Source organism: Myotis brandtii, unplaced genomic scaffold, assembly GCF_000412655.1.
Source record: "Myotis brandtii unplaced genomic scaffold, ASM41265v1 scaffold168, whole genome shotgun sequence".
NCBI lineage: Eukaryota > Metazoa > Chordata > Mammalia > Chiroptera > Vespertilionidae > Myotis > Myotis brandtii.
The window spans coordinates 1,166,332-1,188,998 of record NW_005356173.1 but is presented as its reverse complement, the minus strand read 5'-3'; the positions used below and the strand labels follow the sequence as shown (position 1 = coordinate 1,188,998).

At 38.4% G+C, this 22,667-nt stretch overlaps 1 protein-coding gene and 1 long non-coding RNA gene across 5 annotated transcripts in view; both read left to right on the top strand.

Moving 5' to 3' along the window:
- Nucleotides 1-22,667, top strand: part of TPK1 (thiamin pyrophosphokinase 1) — a 289,105-nt gene that overhangs the window by 194,755 nt on the left and 71,683 nt on the right. The gene's annotated exons all lie outside the window — the stretch shown is intronic.
- On the top strand, nucleotides 8,957-22,282 carry LOC106725500. Its single transcript, XR_001361390.1, has 4 exons — nucleotides 8,957-9,065; nucleotides 11,596-11,598; nucleotides 14,478-14,488; nucleotides 22,271-22,282. It is a non-coding gene; the product is annotated as an uncharacterized LOC106725500 (long non-coding RNA).

Sequence of the window (22,667 nt, the reverse complement as noted above, 5' to 3'; positions counted from 1 at the left end):
ATGACCGAACAGGCTGAGTGGGGCCACAAGGCCGGCAGAGGGGTTAGTGAGGGACAACCAAATGACTGAGCAGCAGGCTGTGTGGGGTGACCAGGCCGGCAGGGGGGTTAGTGAGGGATGACCAAACGACTGAACACTAGGCTGCATGGGGCGACCAGGCCGGCAGGGGGGTTAGTGAGGGATGACCAAACGACTGAACACTAGGCTGCATGGGGCGACCAGGCCGGCAGGGGGGTCAGTTATGAGCGATCAGGTCGGCAGGCAGAGGCGGTTAGGGGCAATCAGGCAGGCAGGTGAGCAGTTAGAAGCCAGCGGTCCTGGATTATAAGAGGGATGTCCGACTGCCAGTTGGACTTCCCCCAAGGGGTCCTGGATTGGAGAGGGTGCAGTCTGGGCTGAGGGGACCCCCGGCTCGTGCATGAATTTAGTGTACCAGGCCTCTAGTTTTCAATGATAAAAACCGAGACTGATTGGCTGTAGATACAACTCAGTATGCAGACCTTATGTTCTGTTCTTGAACTGACATTTGAGATACAAAGGTTTCTGCCCTTGCAAGCACCAATTCATTGCAGCCATGTTCATAAACCGTTTTTGAGTAGTGTTAATTATGGCTGCAAGATTATTAGCAGCAACACTTAATACTGCATATCACCCAGAAGGCTGCCATACAGCATTTCATTTCTAAAGCCAAATAGTGCATAATTCTTTGAAACCGTTTTGCCTTTAACACACACTTCATTTAAAACAAATTTATGAACCAAATTTTAACCTACTACTTAGCATAAAAATATTGATGTACACCATTTAAAAATAAGCTAATGCTACAAAAATCACTTTCCATTCCTTTTATCTACAATGCTTTTTTATCTGGATCCTGTATTGGTATCTACAATAGAAGCTTATTACACCAAGTTTCTTTTGGAGAGGAGATGTACTCAAAGAAAGGAAAACACTCAGAACCATTAGACAAGAAACTAGAAGGAGCCCTTATATCATAGTTAATTACAGAACAGAATGTTAATGAGCAAGTGTATGAAGAAACAATGTCGTGTGTGTTCTGCTGTGGTTTGTTAGGTCTGAAAATTTTAAGTTATTCTGCACAGACTTAGGTGGGGTCTTCTGGCTGGGCCTGGAGGTTGAGTCTTGACTGTAGTGTCTAAGGACTATGAACTGTCTTCTTGGAGACTCTCTGAGTCGCAGTTTCTTCATCTGCAACTGAAGCGGGAATGCACATGATTTGCATGAAATTAAACTAAGGTCAGGTATATGAAATTAATTTTGTTGTTGTTTGGCTTCTTTCCTTCGGGCTTCAAGTGGAAAGGTTGAATTAATCATAGTCCTTATTTCATGGCACATTATCATCATTGGTAAGTTTTGTTTCATTATTTGATTTGGGTCCATTTAGTCAAGTCCCATTCCCCTCTAGGATTCCCTTTTCATCACATGAGAATCCATCCTAATAGAGCATAATTTATTTTTTGTTTGTATGTGCTTTGCAAAATTCTACTTAATAAAAGCCTAGGTAGCATCATGCCCTTGCTCGACGCCACCACAAGATGGTTGTGTGCACAGCGGAGGTGGGGCCCAGTGGCTGCTCCGCATGGTGAGGCCTAGGGGTCCCATGGATCTGCATGGTGCGGAGGAGGCCAGTCCCAGCATCTCCACCGCCTAGCGTGGAGGAGGTGGGTCGTGGTAGGGGAGGGCAGTTGTAGGTGATCAGGCCGGCAGGGGAGGGCAGTTAGGGGGTGATCAGGCTGGCAGGCAGAAGCGGTTAGGGGCAATCAGGCAGGCAGGCGAATGGTTAGGAGCCAGTGGTCCTGGATTGTGAGAAGGATATCCGACTGCCGGTTTAGGCCCTGCAGGGATTTGACCTAAACCGGCAGTCAGACATTCCCCTGAGGGGTCCCAGATTGGAGAGGGTGCAGGCCAGGTTGAGGGACCCCCCCCCCCCCCGCATGAATTTCATATACAGGGCCTCTAGTATATACATATTTTCATAACCATTAAAAATATTTTTGTATATATCTCTAAAAGAAGGGACTCCTAAAAACCATAATTATAGTGCTATTATAACTTCTTAGTAAAGTTAAAAATAATTACTTAATATGATAAAATAGAGTATTTACATTTTCTCATTTTTTAGGATGTTTTTGCATCTTAAGAGTTTAGTTATATGATTAGGGATCCAAACAAGGTCCCTACATTGCAATTGGTTGAATTTTGTTGTTGTTTTAATCAGTAGGTCGCCTTGTCTGTCTTGTCTCCATTTTTATTCTCTTCCCTTTTGTTCTTTCCCTTTCCTCCTCAACATTTTTATTGAAGAAACTTTGTCATCTATTCTGTGGAATTTTCATAGTCTGGGCCCATTGTACAGCATGGTGTCGTTAAATACTTTATATTCTCCTATTTTGTAACTTGTACTTAATTTTAGAGCTGTTATAAGAACAATTGGGGTAGGGACTTCTGAAATAGGTGACATTACTTCATAACACTTGGTTGTCTCTTTATTGTGATGTTACAGCCATTGATGGTCATCTCTCACCTCCATGAATTTATTAGTGGTCACTAGGTGCTAACAGTAAACTGTTCTAACATTATTATTTCATTTATTGCCTGAAAAACCTCTGAAAAGGGGAACTTCCCTCATATCAGCTGCTAGGTTATCCTGCGAAACAGTATCTAAAGGAAGGAAGGATGCATACTTAATTCTTTTTTATTTTGTTTATTTTTTTTCCAAAGTAATGAATTGGTTCCCTAGCATTCAACACTGATTAGTTATTTTTCTTAAGTTCATGATTTTAAGCATATTTGCTATGTATGATCAATCCATTCTACTTCTTATCTTTGTTGCTACTCAAAGTGTCCTATCTTTGGTCAGTAGGAGCATCTGTTTGGTTTCTTAATCCCTAAAGGGGACCCAGTTGTCCTTCCTAACTTTCTTTTTTTTTTTTTAAATATTCACCCGAGTATATTTTTCCAATGACCCTTAGAGAGAGTGGAAGAGAGAGGGAAAGACAGAGAGAAACATCAGTGTAAGAGAAACACATCGATTGGTTGCCTCTACACGAACCCTGACCAGAGCCCAGGCCAACGAGGAGCCTGCAACCGTGGTACATGCCCTTGACTGGAATCGAACCCAGGACCCTTCGGTCTGCAGGCCAACACTCCATCTATTGAGCCAAACCAACCAGGGCCATAACTTTCTTATTTTTATTTCTGTAGCATGTTCCCAGTTTATCTTGTACATTTCTTGGTTGAGTCTTGAAATTTTTCCCTAGGGCCTTTTTAGTAAGAAATGTCTAGAGACCATGTCTGGACCTTAAGGGGAGTGCTTCTAGCCACTCAACTGATTCAGTAGACAAAGTTAAAAAAATTTTTTAAGATAACATAAATTCATACTTAGACATGCCATTCAACTCAGTACTACAGAGAAATAATATATTTTGATAAACAAACTTTTTAAATTTGAAGTATCCCAACAGGTGTGGCTCAGTGGTTGAGCATTGACCTATAAATCATGAGATCACGTTTTGATTGTTGGTCAGGGCACATGCCCAGGTTGTGGGCTTGATCCCCAGTGAAGGGTGTGCAGGAAGCAGCTGATCAATGATTCTCTCTCATCATTGATGTTTCTATCTCTCTCTCCCTCTCCCTACCTCTATGAAATCAATAAAAAAAATATTAAAAGCAATTTTTTGAAGTATACTTTATCCATCTGTTCTTTACCAGTCATGCTTTAGTGTTTTGTCTAAGAAATATTTTCTAAGGTTACAAAAGTTTCCCCTTATGTTTTCTCTTAGAAGTTTTATAAGAGTTTGGTGTTTTATATTTAGATCTGTATTCCATTTTAATTTAATTTTTGTATATTGTGTGAAGTTTGGGTTGGTGTTCATTAACTTGAATGTGAATGCCCATTTGTTCCAGCACCTTTTGTTGTAAAGATGATTCTTTCCCTACTGTATTATCTTTGCAGCTTTGTCAAAAATCAGTTATCCGTGTACACATGGACCTATTCCTAGCCTCTTTCACTACTTCATTGATGGTTTAGTTTGTTTTTAAGCCAATACTACAGTGATGTGATTACTTCAACTGCAATGAATAGTCTTTTGCATGTGTTTGTGTATTTTTGCCAGTGTATTTTTTGGATAGATGCATAGAAGTGTAATTACTGGACAAAGTGTCTTCCAAATGCTCCTCCATAGTGTTGTACAAAGCAATGATGAAGAGTACCTGATTTCCCTTAGCCGTAGCAAGCTAATAGGTGATATATAATATCCCAGAGTAATTTTAATTTTCACTTTTCTTATAAAGGAGATTGAGCATATTTTATATCTCTAATAGCTGTTCACATTCTTTTTCTCTGGCTAGCCCATCTTTTCTACAAATAAAGTTATTGGTATTTTTTTTCTTCTCTATTGTTAGAAGTTCTTCATATATTAGTGATATTACCTCTTTGTGAAGTAAGTTGCATATAGTTTTGTTTTTCTTTATTTTGGGGGGGAATGTTTGTGTGCACTTACACTTTACATAAATATTATTTTTACCTTTCCCTTATTACCTTTGTATGTAATTGTATATTTTTAATAATAAGCTTATTTTAATAGTTTTAGATTTTAATCCTCACCTGAGGATATTTAGATTTATAAATCAGATTGAGCAGATAGTAGAGTTCTTATATATTTCCCTCAACCCACACACATAGTTCTCCCTACTGTTATTAACCTATTTGTATAGTACATTTCTTACAATTAATGAACCAATATTGATTCATTGTTGTTAACTTAGAGTCCATAGTTTCTTTATATGTTCTTACTTTTTAACTTACTGTCCTTTTTCTGTTCCATGATCCCAGTGAGGATCCCATAATACATTTAGATGTTATGTGTCCTTAGGCATCTTTTAGTTGTGACACTTTCTCAGACTTTCCTGCTTTTTGTTAACCTTGACAGTACTGAGGAGTATTTGTTGGACATATTATAGGATAGCCCTCTATTGGCATTTGTCTGATGTTTTTCTCCTGCTTAAACTGGACTATGTCTAAGAGGAAGATCATAAAATGCCATTTTTATCACATCATTATCAAAGGTGCATACTATCAGTATGACTTAGACACTTTTTGTTGCCCTTGACCATCAGCCTAGAAGTATTATATGTTAGTCCTTCCCTATGATTGAGGAGGGAGTCAAATGTGCAGACACAGTTAAATAGTGCCGTGGTCGGCAAACTGCGGCTCACGAGCCACATCCGGCTCTTTGGCTCCTTGAGTGTGTCTCTTCCTAAGCCTTAGGAGTACCCTAATTAAGTTAATAACAATGTACCTACCTATATAGTTTAAGTTTAAAAAATTTGGCTCTCAAAAGAAATTTCAGTCATTGTACTGTTAATATTTGGCTCTGTTGACTAATGAGTTTGCCGACCACTGAAATAGTGGGAGATATACCTCCCCTCCGTGGGTGGAGTAGTTACATAATTTATAATTTTTCTTCATGGGAGATTCATCCCTTTTGCCCCATTCAAAAATGTATTCAATAATTTATTTTCATATTTGACTCATAGATATTGATTTTATACTTTGATTTGTAGTGTAATATTACTTTAGTTATTTGTTTGTTCAAACTGTTCCAATTTAGGCCACTTGGCTACTGTGCATCTTTGACATATATCCCCTAAACGTACGGGGTATGTGTGTGTGTATGTACCTGTGTATACCAGAGTGTGTAAGCTTCCTTTGTTTCTACTATAAGATATCCCAGGATTGCCTTTTGTATATTTCCTGCTCTTAGAATCAGCCATTACTAGAGTCTGTTTCCTTCTGTTGGAGAATGGTATTAGAAACTGAGGTGCTATGTGTGCTTATTATTGGGGTATCATTTTTAAGCTCTCTCAGCAAAAAAATAAGATGTATGTACTAATCTGTATATCTGCCCACATTTATACATATGTAACCATCTATACTTTTATTAAGTTTAACATGACTTCTTACTGATGCTTCCAACTCTAATCCAGTACCACATGGATCATTTTATTCTCCCTTTTTTGTCTGTAATGTCCCATTCAACAGTGAGAATCCTGGATCCCACCATCTGCATCCATTTACTTAATTATTCAATTCCAATTTACATGTATAGCAGCACTATTAGAATTGTTAACGTGTGCCCATGGAGAAAACAACTTGATCAACTAGAGTACAGTGTTTACCTGCAGTTCATTTTGCCTTTAATTTTACAGACTCTATTGACTTCTATTTACTTATTTCAACACTTTTTCTTCTCCTTTCATTAAGGTTATTCATTATGTTTGTGACAGAGTTAGGTTCTCTTATCACAATATGCATTTTCCCAGGATCCCCTAATCCTTTTTGATTTAAAATTTGCTGACAAAAAGGTATATTCTTTGTGTCATAAAGTTCAGTAGGTTTTGACAAACTCATACTGTCATGTATCCACCATTGTGATATCATGAAGTATAATTTCACCACCTGGTGATCCCCTTCACCTATTCATCACTTCTAACCTCCCCTCAAACCCCTGGGAGGTACTCATCTTTTTACTGTTTCTATAGTTTTGCCTTTCCTGAGTCTCGTGTAAGTGGAATCCTACAGTGTATAGCATTTTCAGACTGGCTTGTTTTGGTTCACAAGGTGCAGTCAAGCTTCCTCCATGTTTTTTTCTGGATATATATATATTTTTAAATAATTCTTTATATAATTTTAATTTATCTTTATGGTTGAAAGTTTTACAGATATCCCCCTTTTTTCCACATTAACCCTCTTCTAACTCATACACCCTCTGCCCTAGGCCTTCACCACACTATTGTCTGTGTCCACGAGTTATGCATATGTATATAAGTTCTTTGGTTAATCTGTACCCACCCCTGCCTATACTTTTAAGATCAGTCTGTGTTGCTATATACACATTGATTCTCTTCCTTTTAACTTTTTCATAGCACTGTGCTTTATACATCTAGTATATTTGCCCATCCACTCTCTGAGTGCTGAACACCAAATTGCTTCCAAACCCTGCATCATCCCCCCCCACAATCCCACCCAGCCCAATAATGTAATGAACCCCCTCACCTATGTGCCTTTATGGACCTGTAAGAGCTTTTCATATATATCTAGAAAAGCAGTTGTCAGATCATAAGGTCTATGTTTACTTTATTTAGTGCCAGATTGCTCTCTAGCATGGTTTTACAATGCCAAGCCAGAGTATATGAGGGTTTTTGTTATTATTATTATGTTTATAAAATTATCACCATAGCCCTACCAACATATAAATGATAACATTTCTTCATTTCATGTTTAAATTCTATGAAATAACTCAAGGTGACTCTCATTAAATTTATTATGAAAATACATAGTTTTGATGCAAATCTATAATACATTCATGGGATTCACTTATCAAATACTGAATGTTATTGTTTCAGAACCATCTTTTATCCTATATAATAAAAGTTCAGCGACCGAACAGTGGAACGACCTCTGGATCAGTCGCTATGACAAGCAGTGACCACCAGAGCGCAGACGCTCAATGCAGTGTGCTTCCACAGTGGGATGGCTGACCGGGATGAGCAGTTGCTCAGAGGGTGGGTCCACAGCCGCTAGGCTGACCAGGATGAGCAGCGCTCCCATAGTGGGCTGATCCCCGCAGGCCACGCTCCCCACCAGTGCACGAATGCCATGCACCGGGCCTCTAGTTAAAGTATATTTTTATTGATTTCAGAGAGACAGGGAGAGAGAAAGGTAGAAATATCATTGATGAGAGAGAATCATTGATTGGCTGCCTCCTGCACACCCCCCGGTCCTGACCTCCTGGTTCATAGGTCAACACTCAACCGCTGAGCCGCCATGGCCGGGCCCCATTTTCTACTTTTTAATGTCAAGTTGTCTCTTGAGGAAAAGAAAAGAAGTTGGATAAGATAGTTTCTACAGAATGAATCCTAACTTTCCTCTGTTGGATGTACTGGCAGCCTAGCTTCTATTACTCCAATGTCCAATGTTTCTAAATATTGAACAATTAATTTTTAAGTGACTAAAATTTTTTAAAATCATTGAGAATTTAAGATAACCACAAAATTAACTTTTCACAGTAACTTCTCATACAAGCTGTAATGTCCAACTTAAGGTCAGAAGATGAAGGTTCAGATTTTAACTGCTACATGAATAATATATCTGAACAGCAGCACTCTGAAATTTACAGAGGTGCTAGGATGTATAATCATGGCATTTTTAAGACAAATAGCAATTTGGTTGTATTGGTTTTTCTTTCATGTAATAGGCGGTGTTATTTGATCTGTGTTTTGACTGCGGCCTTAAGCTATGACAGCATGTATAGCCTAGAATGAGGACTGAGGCTGAATGGGGTAATGTAGACAGAGGTGACATATTAACCCTTTGCGGTCGTTTGTCTACTCTCAGCCACCAAAGCTTTTTTACCGTTCCGGTCGTATGTCTGCTCTCAGCCACCACAGCAAGGAACCGTACGAATCTTAACTCTATTCATTCATGTATCAGTTCATAATTTCTCTGAAAGCTCTTAAGTGTCTAAGTGACCTTGTCACGAACCAAAACATTGCCCCGACAAATCGGAGATATCAAAACTCAATATAAACAAACGCGGTCGTTCCACACTCGCCATGCAAAACACTGTGGCGAGTCAGTCGCCTTTTGAGAGTGAAGAAATCGACAAGCTTCGGAGATACTTCGCAGAATTTCAAATAAAGCTTTACAAATTACGTTTAACTGTAATTAGGCATTCTCGCTTGTTAAGATATTTCAAAATAATACTCCAAAATGGCAAAAAGAAAGTTACCGAAAGAAGTGTACTGCGAATCTGAAAGTAACGATGAAGAGTTTTATTTTGGCACCTTGAATACTGACTCTGACGTAGAAAGTGATAACGTTTGTAGTGATTCTACTAGTAGTGACGTAGTTCCAAAAAAGAATTAATAAATCTTGTTTATCCTTCATAATCTTGCATGTTACATATCACTGCTCTTTCAATGGAAATTAATTCCGACCAGTACGACACCCATGTCCAAATTTAATACGACCACAAAGGGTTAATGTACATTATGTAAAAGCACTGCATGGAAATTGTAACCTGTCTTCTGCCTCTTGTTTTCTCTATGGGCTTATCTGACAAAATTAGAGAATAATTAGCAACAGAGACCGTGTCCCCCTGAAAGTACATCATTCACACATTAAACCTACTTCAGTCATTTTCTTTGTTTGCCAGGACAAATAATGATAACAAAATAGTTAAGATGTATTTATTGAGCGCTATGTGCCAAGCACTGCTTTAAGTGCTTTATGTGTATTTTTAATTTAATGATGCTGTGATGTTACATGGCTCCTCTGTTTTACAAATGAGGGAATTGAGAAATAAAGAGATTAATTTACTTGTCCAAAGTCCCACAGCCAATGAGTGGCAGAACAGCATCTGATCCCAGACAGTCAGACCCAAGAATCCGCACTGAGTCTCACTGCCGTGTGTTTGCCAGCACAGTGATAAACATAAGCTAAAGCGTAGCAACGAAGATTAATGCAAGGGTTTTCTTATGAAAGTCCTCTGAGTAGCCCTTAATAGGATTGTATTAATTTTTATTGAAATAACTAAATAGAAAAGCAACATTTATTTAGAGATAAGTAAAGAGATAACTCATTGATTGACAACCATGCCAACAGATGAAAGATCCTGAGCTTTCAAATGTTTTTCTCCGGGATGGTTTTCAGGTTCTACCCCAGCTGCATCCATATGTATCAGAGGAAATGCCTGACTACCATGACTACTGGGATGTTAAATGCCAGACATTTAAATAGGATGTTACTAATTATTAGAACAAAGGTTTCTTATGACCTACTTCTTAATGTTCCCTACAACAAATAATTACTGACATCTATAGAAAAAAATTCAAAATATTTTGTCTTGCTTTTTATTAAACATCTCTCTGTAATTTTTGGGTTTTTTTCTCTAAGTAGATAGTTGCATATACATATATGCATCTATTTCACTTCCATTATGTCATTGGCTTGTAGTATAGTGTGCCAAATAACACACACTTTGCACATTTTAACTTTGGAACAAAAAAAAAGTCATGATAGGATCCATTGATAAACAAATACTAAGTTTGTGATAGTGTTTCATTTGGATTTGGAGAATGAAAGAAGACAAGATATTAAAATGCCAGTGACTTTCAAGACAAACTTTTATTTTTCATAATCCCCAAAGACTGTTTTCTTAGATGGCTTCAGAAATTAAACCCTCCAAACATCCTCGGTGCACTGGCTTTTCCAATTGCAAGCACTCAACTATGGGAATGTAGTGCTTCCCTTGTCCAGGTCTAGAGGAAAAAGTGCCATCAGTTATTTAGAATCTGATTTATGCCTTTAGAGAGTGGCTGCCACTGCCTGTGATTTCAGGGAAGCCGGGTATCCAGGAGCAATTTTCAAAGGACTGAAAGCTGGTGCAGGGATATGAATAAACTCTGAGAAGCTCTGACCTTTCCTGTCAGATGATAAGGCCATAAATATGTTGGTAATTCTGCTTTGTTGTGATTACCTGTCCTTTTCGGTCATTGTGGAGTTTCTAGGATACCATAAATTGGTAACAGCAAAACTAAAACAAAATTTTTTATTATATAAACAAAATTAGAAGAGTAGAAAATATAAGATAGAGAACACTGGAAGCAGCCCCTTGTGAATTGCTCCTGAATTATGTGTGGAGTTCAAGGATCCAATTTTGGAAACTATATTATCCCAATCAAACTTAAAATTACATTTGGCCACATTTTATCAACTATTTAAATGTTATTAAATAAGTAACTTTGGGAATAGGAAGAGAGGTAGTTATTGTACAATATTTAATGCTTTTTCCTCCCACCATGCGAAATTCTTTATGAAATATGGTTCACTCTTACTTTAACATAGTCTTTTTAAATAATCATGTACATCATAGGACATTTTAGTATATATAGTGTTGCTAAGCATAAAGTGTCTGTTTGAATGATTGTCTTATCTACTAGTATCTTAATTTTATTAAGAGATTTAATGATTGTTGGGGAACTTTTCCCCCCAATTCTATCCTTACCTTTCCCAAGTTGATAGCTAAGGAAAGAATAAGCACTAGGGAAAAATCAGTCCAGCTCACACACAGAAGGTAGTTTTTCTTTAGAAACAAAGAAAACAAAAATTTGTCATAATTATATTTTTTATTTATTTATTTTTAATATTTTTATTGATTTCAGAGAGGAAGGGAGAGGGAGAGAAAGTTAGAAACAGTGATGAGAGTATTGATTTCAGAGAGGAAGGGAGAGGGAGAGAAAGTTAGAAACATCAGTGATGAGAGAGAATCATTAACCGGCTGCCTCCTGCCCCACACGGGAGTTGGAGCCTACAACCCAGGCATGTGCCCTGACCAGGAATCAAACTTGGGACCCTTCAGTCCACAGGCTGACTCTCTATCCACTGAGCCAAACTGGCCAGGGCCATAATTATACTTTTTAAAAGGGAACCATACACTAATTTGAACAAGTGTAAAAAATGACATATATTCCTAATCTGTTGTATAGACATTTAAAGAAGCAGAAAAGACACAGGAAGTGAGAAGGGGAAGAGAAAGACACGGCAGTGCAGACAGAAGCATTTGGAAAGGATGGCAAGGATCAAGAGTGTGTTGATTATCCATTGCTGCGTAACAAATACCACAAACATGGTGGCTTAAAGTTACCGGGAACATTTATCATCTCACAGAGTTACTCTGTGTCTAGAATTTGTTTTTTCTGGGTGTTCAAGCTTGGTGCCTTGTGAAGTTCAGCTGTGCCAGGTGTCACTCATTCTAAGGTAGAAAGTTGGTGCTTGCTGGTTGGGATGAGTGGAGATAGCTCCATTCCTCTCTGTTTGGCCTCTATGGGGCTTCCTGAATATCCTCTTAACGTGGTGATGGACTTTCCCCAGAGCAAGTGATCTGTAAGAGGAAGCAAGCAAGGGGCCAGCTGTCATATTTGTATGATATGGCCTAGAAGTCACCCACCAGCACCTCTGTGGGTGCTGTCAAGACATACAAATTAGTGCTATTCCTGTGGGATCACCATGCAAGGACATGAATGCCCGGAGATCAGTGGGTGCCACTGTGGGGACTGACTCCCACAGAGAAATATGATACAAGGATGGTAGACACACATGAACACACATGGATACATGCACTTGTTCGAACAGAAAGGGTGGAAGACTAAGTAGTGCAGTTGAGGTGAATGTGATCGCGGTTGTCTGGCATTGTTCTTGATTTGTGGCAAACACCCAGACTGCTGTACAAGCAGTTGTTACTTCAGACCTAATGCAGCACATCTGCTATGCTTAATTGTGTCTTTATCAGAGTAATCTCTTCTGCAGCACAGATTTGTAAGGCTAAGCTGCATCAAGACATAATATTTCTCTCAGAAATCTTACCATAGTTTCATCTCAAGATATCTAAAACAGCCGGGCTAATGTGTCTCAGTGGTTGAGTGTCAACCTATGAACCGGGAAGTCTCGGTTTGATTCCTGGTCAAGGTGCATGCCTGGGTTGTGGGCTCAATCCCCAGTGTGGGGTGTGCAGGAGGCAGCTGATCAGTGATTCTCTCTCATCATTGATATTTTAATCTCTCTCTCCTTTCCTCTCTGAAATCAATAAAAATATATTATTAAAAAAAAAACTATTGTCCCTCCAAATCAGCATTTTTACCTTTCTGACGTTAAAGACTCTTACCTTACATGTTAAGAGGTACCAAAATAAGACTACTGTAACAATTAAGATTGTGATCAATATACCTTGAAAGGTATGTTTATTCCAACATTTTGCCAATACATCATATGTAGAATAGTATGGGGTACTTTTTGAGTTGCTTTCAGAAGATATTATTAATCTAATATACTTGACACAAAAATAAGAGGCAGGAAAGTTGACTGTCTAAAATTAACGCAATGTTTTTTGTTCATTTTAACCCTTTTGTATGATAAACATAATAATGAATGTTTATAGATCCATTTACTCTGTGGCAGGCACTATTCTAAGTATCTCACATATCAGGTCATTTAATTCTCACAACAAACCTTTAATTCTGGTTTTATAGATGAGGAAAATGAAACTCAAGCATAGTGGAAAAGTGATTCAAATCCATGAAGTGTTTCTTTAGCACCCATGCTCTTAACTACAGCACTTTGCATGGGACAGACTTGCACAGGCTAGCTCAAAACCAGGATTCATTAATAATGACAGTGTTTCTGTCAGACTCACTCCATGGGCAGAATTGAAAGTCCAGCCAGGACGAGAAGAGAAGTGGAAACCTTTCAGAAAGCTGGGATTGTTTCTCTGGAGGGGTGGGGTCAGTGTGGAGGAAGGTAGGTCTGACATATTTTTTAAAAGAATCACTTTGGCTGCTGAGTTGACATTAGGCTCTCATGGGACCAAGGGAGGTCTTGTTATGGTGACTTGGATAAAGTGGTAATGAAGGAAATTGTGAGAAGTGGTAATTGGATATATTTAGAAAGAGAAATCCTGTATAGAGTAAATAGGATTTCCTTATGGGTATGAAAAAAAAGGAAGAAAAACTTTCATCTAAGCAGTTGGAAGAATGGAGTAGATATCAACTCAGATTAAAAGCTGTGAATGGGGTACGTTTGAGGTTAAAGGTCCAGATGTGTCAAACAGGCAGTTGGATGTTCAAGACCAGACTTATGGAGAGAAGTCCAGGCTGCAGATACAAATTTGGTATTTGCCAAGATCTACATGATTGAGATCACCAAGGGCATAAATGTAGGTAGATGAGGGAGGAAGATGTAGCTGACACTAAGGAACTCCACCCTGAAGGAGTCCAGCTTTAGGAGTTGGGAGAGGAGGAGACAACCAAAAAATTTGTGGGTGAAGAGGAAAACCAAGAGAGGGTGGTATGAAAGCAAAGTAAAGGCGGTATGTGCAGGAGGAGAGAGTGATAGCCCACTGTGAATTCTGCTAGGTCAAGTCAAAGGAGGACCATTGGTTTTAGAAGTTTGGAGGTTATTGTTTATCTTCATGAAAGCCAGTTTGGAAAAAAGGTGGGGTGAAAGCTGAATTGGGATGAATATAAGGAACTGGAGACAGTGAATTTAGACAACCCTTTCTAGGGCTTGTAATGTAAAGAGGACCAAAAAAATGGGGTTGGGATGGTGGGGTGGAAGCTGGCCCATGAATTGGAGGTTGGGAGTAGTTACATGAAAAACAGGTAAGCTAGTGCTCTCTTTTAGATAAATATTTATTGTATTTCTACTATGTGTCTGCCATTGTACAAGTTTTCAAGATATAAAAATTATTGAGATATGACTTCTCTCATTGAGGTATTTACCTTCCGATATGGGAGTTACAGTGTAGACTTAAAACAATGTGCTGTGGAGCGCAAGGGTGTCCAGGTAGCCCAGGCTACAGGCTTTGGAGAAGGTTGATAGAGGAGATGATGTCTGAACTGAGTTTTGAAACCTGTACCATCTGAATATTAACTCAACTGCCTCTAATCTATATTTTACTAGAGGCCCGGTGCACAAATTCATGCACCAGTGGGGTCCCTCAGTCTCGCCTGCGGGATCGAGCCAAAACCACTCTTTGACATCCCCTCAAGGGGTCCCAGATTGCAAGAGGGTGAAGGCCAGGCTGAGGAACCCCACCGGTGCATGATCGGGACCAGGGAGGGACACGGGAGGTTGGCCAGCCAGGGAGGGACCGTGGGAGGGCTCCAGGGTGTGTCCGGCCCATCTCGCTCAGTCCCGATCGGCCGGACTCCCGCAGCAAGCTAACCTACCAGTTGGAGTGTCTGCCCCCTGGTGGTCAGTGCACATCATAGCGAGCAATTGAGCAGCCTTAGCATATCATTAGCATATTACGCTTTGATTGGTTGAATGGATGACTGGACACTTAGCATATTAGGCTTTTATTATATAGGATAGAATCTGGGAGAGAAACAAAATTGTCCTATTTGTTCCAGACTAAAAATACTTTTGTATGTTCATTTTCTTCATCTTAGCCCAGTCATTGATGTTGCTTTAACTATTCTTTGTGAACTCCTGGAAACCCCAATAAGCGTGTTTTGAAATACAAATGAGTGCCTCACACATCCTTACTAGTACCCTCTCTATCTTCAGTCACTGACTAAGAACAATTAAATGAATGGGGGCATATACATAGGATGGAAAATGTTGAAGATAGGTGGATGACAGCAAGCAGATAGTTATTCCTTTATTCATCCATTTACTGCACAAGTATTTATTATTTAGGATAAACTTTGGACAGGTCATACAATAGCTTAACTTGGAGATCAAATATGGGGAGCAAAAAGCAGGAATGGGAAGAATAGCAAAGGAATGAAATGGTTCTGACTGGCTTTTAAAATTAGAAGTCTAGAAAAGCATGATGAAAAATAATAGGTGGACTTTAAAGTCATCACATGCTTGGGTTTAGATCCTACATCTACCCATTACTGGCTGAGTCATCTGGAGCAAACTAATGACTGTACTGAGTCTACAATCTCTGTCTTAGTAGTAACTCTACCACTCGAGGTTGTTAGGAGAATTTTGCTGCCAAGAAGAATATGAATAGAACATAGCAGATATTCAAAAATTGTTTCCTTGCTTCTCTCCCTTTTTCTTTAACCAGAACTTTCTCATTATTTCCTCCAGTTTATCAAGTTTGATAGTCATGCTGGGGGTTAAAATAAATAAATAAATGCAAAGTGGGGTGTTTTTTTTCTATCCCCTTTCTTCAGCAGCACTAACAAGATCCCCTGAGCATCATGAGCAACATGGGAGTGGGGGGTAAAAACTAGACACCCAACTCAATTAACCAGGCTGAACATCAGCCATATGACCTCTCAGCAAGCAGAGACACTTCCTGGAGTTAACTGAGAGAGGATAATGAGTAGGATCATTGCAGCAGTTCTCTTCTTTCTCAAGCTCTCAAACTACCTCCCAAAGCCCTCCCCTCCCCTCCCCTACCTCCTCTTCCGTACCCATTTAATGACTACAGCTTCAGGGCCAGCAGAGGAGAGAAGTGCTGGGGGACTGGAACCTGACAAACGGGTCAGTAGGGGAGGATGTTCCTATTGGGTTAATGTGTGAAGCTGATTGCCTATGGTTGGAGACTACACACACAGTTCTTTTATAGAAGGAAAGTTGGGGTAGTTAACGTTCAGGAGGAAAGTTGGAATATGTATTGCAGGGCTGGGATTCCCATTTACATAGTCCTTACCAATTGTGAGAAAAATCTGAGAAACAAGTCCAGTGGATTTAGAGTCCAGTTATATTGAGAATCATAAGAAAATAACTTTAAGAATTGCATTTTGGATATAATGACCAGGTATGAGACCTCAGAGTTTTTAGAATTTTTCTAAAATTGATGACCAAAGCTAGGGAGGTGTGTTCCTATAAAGGACGATTTCAGAGTTGAGAACCATTTAAAAAGTAATTGAGTGAAAATTAGAGTTTCTATATAGAAATGGAGGCCTGATTCTTCATTAAGATATTTTAATGTCTTTTGAAGGTCTAACATAAATTTTTTAGATTAAGATGTTCTTTTTCTCCATTCCTGCTAAATTTCATATTAGTCTTATGAGGAATAATCACATTTATTTTCCTTTTACAATTACTGAAACAAAGTGAGTAGGCTTTTATAAAATAAAAACAGAAAAGAATGGAAGGAAAACTTGTGTTCAAATTAAACCTGGGGCCTGGTAGAAGAAGAGGAATAAGTAAATCAGCATTCATAGATGAATGTTTAAAGCCTTGTACTTGACTCCTTATACATTTTATCTGACTTTGTTCTCAACCCAATGAGGTAGTATTATAATGCCCATTTTACATACAAACATAAATGTATACTCTGTACATACCTCAAAGTGTATTTGGAATACTGTTGATGAGGTATTCATAATTATTGGTTGTGTGTGGTTTTTGTCCTTGTGTTCAATTAAGCAGACATTATCTGCATAAAAATTTCTAGGTGACTGTACTTAGACCTTTCAGTTCAACTGAACCCTCCTTCATCTACTCATAAATATTTTTGATAAGTATTGTTGATAAATATTTTCTAAGCAGGGTGTCATCTTTTTATCAGTGCTTTTTTCTTTTATTCTAAGCCACTAATCAGATATTTATTAGACACTATGTTCCTTCCACCATGCTATAAATGGAACAGAAATAAAGAGTTTTTGCCTTTAAAGAAATTTTATTCTTTTCAAGGACACAACATGAACGCATTTAAGAGATATGTTACAGTAAAAGAAAAAAAAGCTGTTTTATAGTATGATTAAGATTGTAGACAGTAGAAGCAAGTGATCTATGTTAACTGGAATATATAGGGAGTTTTCATAACAATGTAGAGCTTGCCCTTTGCTTTGAGGTTTCTATAGATTAAGGTTGGAGAAATAGCAGAGGAATAGACCAGAGAACATGAGTGTTTTGATCATTCTGTGTTAGGTAAAATTACATTCATCTGAAGGTATCTGAAAACTCTGTGATCACTCTTTGATTCAAAACATATCTTTCAGTGCAATCTGTCCTGTTTCCACTGTTAGAAGTTCTTGCTTCTGGAATAAGCATTGTCTTTACTGTAGAAGTCATCGTTTAAAGTGTCTGTATCTTATGGAGGAGTCAAGAATAGATTTCTGACAATTTAGTGTACTCCCCAGATTATCTTCTCCCACTGGATAAAAGGGAGGCATAAAGAAAGGACAGGATATATTGTAAAAAAAAAAGGGGGGGCGGCAAGAATACAGAGGTGATAGAAAACAAAGGATAAACTGATTTTATTTTTTTAAAATAGTCTAGTGTTCGGGGGTTAATGAGGAAATTAACTGATCATTACAGTCTTTTATTATCTCTAACCATAGTAGGTATTTCATAAATATTGTTGACTTTTGAATTAAACAGCATTCAGAGGTTTTATTTTGGGTAAGCATTCAGTATTGTCATTAACCATTTAATCAGAGAGTATGCCTACCTCATTTCAAAACCTGCCTGATTTCCGCGCCATGTTATTAAATAATATTGAAAACATAAATCAGATGGAAGTTATTAATTTCAAAACATATCATTGAAATGCTCTAGGTGTGGAAATAATAAAGCAAAATATCATAGTTTTATTTTTTCAATCCTCACCTGAGGATATGTTTTTATTGATTTGAGAAAGAGAAGAAGGGAAAGGGAGATAGAGAGAGCGAAACATCATTGTGAGATAGAAACATCCACCAGCTGCCTCCCCTATGTGCCCTGACCGGGGATCAAATCCACAACTTTTTGGTATACAGGACAACACTCCAACTAACTGAGCCACCCAGCCAGGGCCAAAACATCATAGTTTTAGATGCTATGTGCAAAATTAGTATTCCAAAGCAATATTTTCCTAGATGGTTTTCATGAAATGCAGATTATATGGTTAATGACATGTTTGAGGGATAGGCAGGGATCCGTAGTCAGTCAGTGTGGGAAACACTTGCTCAGGTGGTCGGTTTTTGCTGCAACACGACCTAGAACATCACACATGCTGAACACATACACTGTGACTTCAGAAGAGAATTTAAGAAGTAATCTAAGAAATAGTGTTCTGTGGAAGGCACTTGAAAAAATGTGGCTCTGGCATGATTTAAAACACTAAAAGCTATCTATAGATGCATATTACATTTTCAGAAGGAAATATTCTAAATTAAAGAACTGGATAAGTATATTTACATGTAAATTTGACTCAATGTATGCTCTTTTTAATAAAATAAATACACTTGTGCTTTTTGTTGTTAAAAAGCATTTTTATTTTATTTTCATTGAATGTATTGGGGCAACACTGATTAATAAAATTATATAGGTTTCAGATGTACAGTTCTACAATACATCATCTATATATTGTATTGTGTGTTCACTATCCCAAGTCAAGTCTTCTTCCATTTCCCCCCCTTTACCTTCTGCCTCACCCTACCCCCGTTCCCTCTGGCAATTACATTTATGGAACTATGACATTTTCTAGTTCTGAGATTTTATATCTCCATGTTCACTGGGGAGACCCTTTCTCTTGTGACTACTTTCAGCCACATGAGTACTCCCACTATGAAAATTTACCAGTCCAAATGTCTATCTTTGTGTGGGGCAGGTAACTTCTCTGGTAAATGTAGTATAGATCCTTCAGTTTACTTCTTTCACTATTCTTCCATGCAGGCTATGGAATTTGCTTTTGGTGTTTGTTGATAAAATTTTAAGTACCAGAGGTCAGCCTTGTATTTAATATACAAAGGTATTCCCTCACACTGGGTTTACCTGTGTGCCAGAAATTGTAGTTGCCATTTAGCCCCAGGGTGTCCGTTCAGCATCAACAGCAATTTGGTGAATGGTTATCCACTTTATAAATGGCCATTGCCATCTGCTCCTGGAATCTCTTACACTAGATGGAAAGTATGTTTATGCCTGTCCTGTGTTCAGTTGCTTTGTGAATGATCTGGTTAAATTGCTGTTTTTTTTCTGATGTCCACACTGAGATAACTTTGGCATAGCTATTGGATTTAAGAGATGACTCCATCTTTGGTATTTTTGCAAAGCAAAATCTGGGGCAAACTTTATCTTTTCTCTCAATCATGTCCTCGTCATTTTCAAAGAAGAGATATAATACAAGCAAAGTGACAGGATTTCCTATGCCCTTGTTAGGTAACTGTGTATCTTTTGCTCAATACTTTCCTGACGCTGCCTGTCCTTAACACACTCACAAGTGTGGTTTCTAGCATAGGTATCAGGCAACGTCTTTGCTCCCTTTCACTAAGTTACCATTTCATACCTTTCCGAGGTAATTAATGTGTTTTAAATAACCACAATTGGAAAAGCATAGTGTCTGATTGATTTTTGTTGCGTCTTTACTGTACAGAAGTGTCTTTAACTTCAGAGGCTCAGAACAGGGGACAGAACAGGAGCCTGTGCAGTGGTGATTCATGAGCGTGGATGGAAGTCACTGGTTAGGCAGGTGCCCCTGGTCTCCAGTAATGCCATAAATCTTCAGGGAAGTTCTTTAATGTTGGGCTGTATGCCTGCCTGCCTGTCAAATCACATATAGGCTGGCATATATTATAAATGTAGAAATCTGAGGAATGAATAAAAATTCCTTCTGTTGTTCATTTTTGAAAGATGTCACATAGATGTGAGAATATAGGAGAAAAGCATAGATAGCATTGCTCTCCTTTAACCATGCAAAGCTAAATCTGCATGTTTATAAACACAAGATCATGCACATGCAGCTGCTCATCTTTTTGGAACAAAAGAAAAAAGTGAGAATTGATTGTGTTATACAGTCTATGGGTTTTGACAAATGCATAATGTCATGTATTCATCATTACAGTGTCACACAGAATAGTTTCCCTGCCCTGTGCACCACTCTTTCCTCCCAACCCTCCCCTCATCAGTGATGTCCCAGCACTGCTGTGTGGCCTTTGCACATGTGCACCCTCGGCCTTCAAACCTCTTCGTTGTCCCTCCATGGTGCTGACTTCTGTCCATCCTTCAGTGACCACACCTGCCTGCCTTCTGCCCCACTCCACACACCTGAGTATGTCCCTGATCTGTAATTTCCCTGTTTTGTTTTGTTTGGGTTGTGTGTGTTTTTTGCCTTCCATGCACTCATCATCCTTCTCATGTCTATAGCTCTGTAAATAACTGGCATGGAGGTTCATGAATGAGAAATACAGCTGTTGAAGAAAAGGACTATTTCAAATCTCACTCATCCCTCAGTCTGTCCTGCAGCTTAGGCATGTTATTTATGTGACCAGCTACTCCGGCCAGGGGCAATTTTTAAATCCTCCTTTTAAAATCTACAACTTGATTTCAATACATGTAAAACAATGACGAACCTAGGGCCAATATACTTTCTTCCACTTTTCCTCCCCTGTGCTTTACAACAATCATAGCATTACTTTTACATGGTATTATGTAGAACATTTGTATAACAATGATGATTTCTATGCTTTTGCTCTATATTGACACAAAAAGAAAATCATCAAAGATTATTATTTTAGAACAAGATTCATTTTGATTTCATTCCTGAATTTATCTATGTCTGTATTCTAATTATTCCTCTTTCTTTAATTATTGTTTAGAATTATTAGAATATTGTATCTACTTTTTTCGAAGTCTTGTATGGCTTTGCATCTAGAAAACATTTGTTGTTTTATTTGTATAGATCCAGTGTTGAGTCACTAATGCTCGTCTGTTCATGGCCCATTGTCATCTCTGCCCCAAGCCTGCTCATTGATTGGTTGATGCCTCCCTTTTATCCCTGTACCACATTCTGTTCTCCTGCTCTTCCCACAGACAAACATGTTAGTGTGTGTAAATAATAGTTTTAAGTTCTGTTATTAGAAAAAGTGTCTTGTGTTTGAATTTATTTTAACTTGTATGGATGGGTTATGTAATTTACCCCAGTTCTGTTTCCTTCTACATATTACGTTTTCACCATGCATTGTGTTTCCAATCCACCCACGGTTCTTTGTGTGCATTTAATCCACTGCTTGGTGTGCATTGACATTTGTTGCCTATGTTTTTTTCCAATGATGAACACCAAGTTCAAAATCCTATATAATAAAAGGATAATATGCAAATTGACCTAACGGCAAAACGACTGGTCGCTATGACATGCACTGACCACCAGGGGGAAGACACTTAATGCAGGAGCTGCCCCCTGGTGGTCAGTGCGCTCCCACAAGGAGAGTGCCACTCAGCCAAAAGCTGGGCTGACAGCTGGCAAGCGCAGCAGCCCGCCTCCGCAGCAGCGCTATGGTGTCCAACTGCAGCTTAGGCCCATTCCCCACGGTGAGCGGACCTAAACTGTCAGTCGGACATACCCCAAGGGCTTCCAGACTGCAAAAGGGTGCAGGCCGGGCTGAGGGACACCCCCCGCCCCCGACAGTGCACGAATGTCGTGCACCTGGCCTCTAATGTATTATATAGTCCCTTTACATTTTCTTTTCATTTGAATATATTTAAGCCCTTTTAATCCAGTTTATACCTTCTGCTTGAATGTTCAAAATATACCTTATGTGTATGAATTATATAGGTAATGAGTATCCACATGGACTTATATTAAATTTCAAGGACTTATATGAAATTCAGACAATTATTTGCCTAATAACAGCAATCCTTTGACTAAGACAAAGAGAGCCTACTCATATGTTTAAGCCTTATAGACAGCAAAATAAAGTTTTTAGAAGCTTATAACATAGAGTACAAAAGGCATCATTGGAATAAAAGTAAAATGACTGCAAAAGGACTCTTAGATACCATAGTCTGGTAATAAGTTGTAATTATACATATTTTAAGACATTATTTTATTTAAAAAAAACAATATCCTTTGGAACTTTTTCTTCTGGGATATATGAATGATAAAAAACACTTTTTTATTCTATTATGAATGCATGCATGCCTTGGCATTTCCCCACAAGGACTTGAGGTATCTTTCTATAAAGACCATGTACCCAAAGGATAATGAATAGAACAGAAATGGAAAATCATTACTTTGTAGAAGAGGAGTTTTCAAGTATCCTATTTAAAAGGAAACATTGTGGGTTCAATTGAGCATTACATTTAACTTTAATCTTCTTTTGAATGGAAAAACATGAAAGTTGGTAGATTGCGTAAGTTTTCATAA